Source organism: Coregonus clupeaformis, chromosome 22, assembly GCF_020615455.1.
Source record: "Coregonus clupeaformis isolate EN_2021a chromosome 22, ASM2061545v1, whole genome shotgun sequence".
Lineage (NCBI taxonomy): Eukaryota > Metazoa > Chordata > Actinopteri > Salmoniformes > Salmonidae > Coregonus > Coregonus clupeaformis.
In genome coordinates this window covers 2,230,543-2,236,133 of record NC_059213.1, presented here as the reverse complement: position 1 = coordinate 2,236,133, position 5,591 = coordinate 2,230,543, and positions in this window count along the sequence as shown.

The window sequence follows — 5,591 nt, the reverse complement described above, 5'->3', positions numbered from 1 at the left end:
TAGATTAATTTATCCTGTGTGCGCATTCTTTCTTCTGCAGAGAATTTTAAATGTTGAGTGATGGTGGATGAGCATTCCATTTCGAGGCAGGAGAGGTCACATACACATATTTAGCAGATGTGATTACGGGTGTAGCGACATGCATTTATTTAAAGGATATTGTAGGTTTGTGAATTATTCAACATCATGCTTTGTTAACAATTTGACCAGGTGACACATTAATGATCGATTTGAACAGGGCGTAATGTGTTTAGTGTCTGCAGATTATCAGCTTTAATTTGAGGGTATGTTCATCCATATTGGGTGAACCGTTTAGGAATTACAGCACTTCTTGAACATAGTTCCCCCATTTTAGGGGGCCAAAAGTATTGGGACATTTCTCCAATTGTTCTTTTAGTTTGAAAATGTGTTGTAGGTTGTGTAGATCAGTGAAAAAAAATACCAATTGAATACCTTTTTAAGATTTACATGTAAGGCGCCAAACGGTGAACACTGTGCAAGGGTATCTTTGTTGCCTCTCTGATTAATGCCCTCCTTGCCTGATCTGTGAGTTTATGGGCGGCCCTCTCTTGGCAGGTTTAATAATGGATTTAGTGGAGCTCCGTGGGATGTTCAAAGTTTGATATTTTTTTATAACCCAACCCTGATCTGTACTTCTCCACAACTTTGTCACTGACCTGTTTGGAGAGCTCCTTGGTCTTCATGGTGCCGCTTGCTTGGTGGTGCCCCTTGCATAGTGGTGTTGCAGACTCTGGGGCCTTTCAGAACAGGTGTATATATACTGAGATCATGTGACAGATCATGTGACACTTAGATTGCACACAGGTAGACTTTATTTAACTAATTATGTGACTTCTGAATGTAATTGGTTGCACAAGATCTTATTTAGGGGCTTCATAGCAAAGTGGGTGAATACATATGCACGCACCACTTTCCCGTTATTTATTTTTTAGAATTTTTTGAAAATCTTTATTTTTTTCCATTTCATTTGGACAATTTTGTGTATGTCCATTACATGAAATCCAAATAAAAATCCATTTAATTACTGGTTGTAATGCAACAAAATAGGAAAAACGCCAAGGGGGATGAATACTTTTGCAAGGCACTGTTAGCTAGTTAAACCATTTAGCAGTTGTCAGTTAATTCAGATGTACTAATGGCACTAAAGCAGTCTCTTTTCTTGTTCTATGGGAGTGTTTTTATCCAGAACAAGAACAGTTCACAACGTTCAGACACTCAATTATGACACTATGACAACTGCGACACCCTCAAAACCCACAGCTTTTTTCTTCTCACGCTATAACAGTATCATTGAGACATTCACAGCATTCTCAACCATCTTCCCCATCTCATTTACTGCTCTGACCACATTATGACATTTTACATGAAGCCACTGCCTGTTTCCGCAACCACTTGTCTCTAGCTCTACTATCTAGCTTCTCTATGTGACATTAAATACATCTTAAATACTTGCCATACTTTGAATTTGATCTATACTAGGGTTCTTCATTTTGTTAGTGGACCCAACAACATTGGGAGACTTATTGAGAAAGCAGATGGTCACTTTAAATGGAACACTAGTCACTTTAATAACGTTTACATACTGTTTTACCCGTTTCATATGTATATACTGTCTGAGTCAATACCACTCAGACATTGCTTGTCTTAATATTTATATATTTCTTAATGGTTAGATATTACTGCACTGTTGGAGCTAGGAACACAAGCATTTTGCTACACCCGAAATAACATCTGCTAAATATGTGTATGTGACCAATACATTCGATTTGATTTGATGTAATGTAAATTTTTATGCGGATGACACTGTTCTTTATTCAAGTGGCAGCAGTCTGACATTGGCTTTTGAAAAAGCTCAAACAGCTTTTAACATCTTTCAACAGAATCTGTATGATTTGAAGCTTCTTCTGAATTCCTCTAAAACAAAATACATGGTATTTTCCAATACTAAACACTCTGAAAACCATGTCATTACTACCTTGGAAGGAAATTCCATAGAGCAAGTGAAGACATACAAGTATCTGGGAGTTTGGATAGATGAGAAGCTGAGCTTCACTAATCATGTTGAGAACCTGGTAAAGAAGATCAAGTTTAGAATAGGTTTACATTCCTGTCTGTCTTGGACTATTGTGATGTAATTTATATACAGACCTCAAGCACAACCCTGAAGGCAATTGATTTTGTGTATCATGCAGCTCTTAGGTTTATTACCAACCAAAAGCATCTGACACATCATGTGATCTCTATAGTGCTGTTGGCTGGTCGTCGTTGACTCTACTTAGGATTAAACATAGTTATACTATGATCTATAAAGACATTTTGGGAAAACTGCCACTTTATCGCTGTTCTTCTTTGACAAGGTCAGAAAATAAATACCAGTTAATGTCTCACTACTTTTAACTGTTACTAAAATCAGAACTGATCATGCAAAAAGTGTTTTATCAACTAAGCTCTGTGGTCTTGTAATTCTGTCCAGACCAGCTTGAAACTCCAGGATCTTGTTTCCTTGGAGGAGTTTAAATGTTTGGTAGACTCACATGTTACTAAGTAATGTGATTGTCATTCGGACTTGATGCGGTGGTACATATGATAGATTTTTTTATCTATTACGATTGTATGTTTCTGTACTTGAAATGTATGTGTGTCTACGTCAATTTATTTTTTCTATGGTGTGTCTAAGTCTGTAAGTTGTTACAGCATGTCTGATATTTGTCTCAAACATTGTTCCCCCCTGCTGCTTTCTTGGTTGGACCAGGTCTCTCTTGAAAAATAGATTTTATCACAATGAGACTAACCTGGGTAAATAAAGGTGAAATAAAACATGACACATCATGGGGACGTTTCCCAAGTTAAAGAGGAAATGCGAGCTCTGTCAGTTGGCCAATATTCAAAAGAGATACAAATTAGTAGGTCAAGTGACGATCCCCCCCACCCGGACACACACACACACACACACACTCACACAAACAGTGGCGGACTTACCATTAGGCAACTAAGGCAATTACCTGGGGCCTCATCATCAGGGGGCCTCGTGAACTTGGCATAATTTTTTTAATTATACATTATTTCTGTTATCTTGTCTTCCTCCTCCGCTTGAGGCCCTCAACTGCTCGTGAGTAATATCTGATGTGCGCTATTGTAGCGGTTGTGACAAACAGATCAGTTTCTGTTTTCTTTCACTGAATTTGCCGATAGTTTTTGAACGGTTGGGGAAATTAACTATTATGACACCATGCCTGACTCTCAGGAACACGTACGTGTCATCAATTTCCCTCTACGATGCTCACAAGCCGCACAGGAAACGTTAGATGAGACTGTGACAAAACAACAATGCAGATCGTTTTTTTCCGACACACAATTATTACCTGATTATCTTCGCTGATGTTTTCCTGAATTTCCAATACCTTCCTGATTCATTTCACTCATTTTGTGATGCAAATAAAAATTGTTACATCTTTCCCATATTCAAGTCATTTGACATATTTTCTTATTCACCTTATGAATATAGATCCTTGGTTGAGTTTGTAGCCTATCTGTGCTAGAATTGTTAAAAAGTGCATAAAATGAAGAAAGAGATATCGGTATTGGTCAATATTGCAAAGAGAAAAATCAGATATAGGTATTGGCCCAGAATTTACACATCATAAATCCCTAACTTGAAAGTCTAAAAACGTACAGTTATGAATATAACTACTGTTCCCTGAAGGAAGGGATGAGGTATAACATACTATGGGGATGTCACGGTTTACTTAGCCAGAACCCAGAAGCAGACCAGGACAAGGTACGTTGAGACAAAGGTGAGTGTTTATTAATAGATTCCGAGTGAGGCTGAATAATCCAGGGAACAGAGCGGGTGGCGTGGATGGGTTGTTGAGGGTGCAGTGGTTGGTCCGGTACTGGCTCGGCAGCCGCCGACCATCAGGCAGAGGTTGGGTGAAGGTTCCGGGTGAGAGACTGCAGACAGAACAAAACGGAGGTCAGTACACAGCAAGTCAAAAAGGTGCAAAACAACAAAACTAACACTAATGGCTCAGAGACTGATACGCTGACAAACATACTGTTCATGGCTAACGATCCGGCAGGAACTGGATGTTGGGCCAGAGCCTAAGAAGGGTGATGATCAGGGCCAGGTGTGCAGATTGCTGATGGGATGCAGGTGCGGAAAACAAGAGCGCTCCCCGGAGCGTTCCCGAACCCTCGGGAAACTGGAGATTACGAACAGGAACACTAGTCACCAGACAGGACCCGACTCAGACAGCCGGGATCGTTACAGTACCCCCCTCCGACCAACGCCACCGGGCGGACTCCCGGAGCGCCAGGATGGAGGCGGTAGAAGTCACTGATGAGGTCCGCATCTAGGACCTGTCGCCGCGGAATCCAACTCCTCTCCTCAGGGCCATACCCCTCCCAGTCCACGAGATACTGGAAACCCCGGCCCCGCCGTCTGGAATCCATGATGCGACGCACCGTGTAGGCAGGACCACCTCCGATCATCCGAGGAGGAGGAGGAGGAGGCGGAGGAGGCAACAGAGGACTGAGGAAGACAGGCTTGAGGCAGGAGACATGAAAGGTGGGATGGACTCTGAGCGTCCTCGGTAGTTTGAGTCGAACTGCCACTGGATTGATCACCTTCTCCACCACAAACGGACCAATGAACTTCGTAACAACTTCCTAGACTCAGTCCGTAACGGAAGATCCCGTGTGGCCAACCAAACCCTATCTCCGATGGTATAGGTGGGAGCGGGGATCCGGCGACGATTCGCCTGGAGCTGATACCGGTCCGAAACTCTAAGGAGTGCCTTTCTGGCCCGATGCCAGGTCCGGTGGCAACGACGAATATGGGCCTGAACAGAAGGCACTGAGAGCTCCTTCTCCTGAGAAGGAAACAGGGGAGGTTGGTAGCCATACAGGCACTGGAAGGGAGACATCCCAGTGGCAGATGTAGGAAGAGTATTGTGGGCATACTCAACCCAAGGCAACTGAGAGACCCAGGAGGTGGGGTTGGAAGAGACCAGACAGCGTAGCGTTGATTCCATCTTCTGGTTGGCTCTCTCCGCCTGACCATTGGATTGGGGGTGAAAACCAGATGTGAGACTGACAGTAGCTCCAATGGCCAAACAGAAGGACTTCCAGACAGCAGAGGTAAACTGAGGGCCACGGTCGGAAACGATATCACTGGGCAAACCGTGGACCCTGAAAACCTCCCTAACAAGGATCTCGGACGTCTCCGAGGCAGAGGGAAGCTTGGCAATTGGCACAAAGTGGGCGAACTTGCTGAATCTGTCCACGATAGTCAGAACGACCGTGTTCCCCTCAGAAGCGGGCAACCCCGTGACGAAGTCCAGGGCCAGATGCGACCATGGTCGCCGGGGAATAGGAAGGGGGTGAAGTAGTCCAGAGCTGGGCCGATTAGTACTCTTATTCTGCGCACACACTGGACAGGCAGCAACAAAACCCCGAGTATCCTCGGCCATGGCAGGCCACCAAAAACGTCTGCGAAGAAACGCCATTGTCCGAGCCACGCCAGGGTGACAAGCCATCTTGCTGGCGTGGGACCATTTGAGGACAGCAGG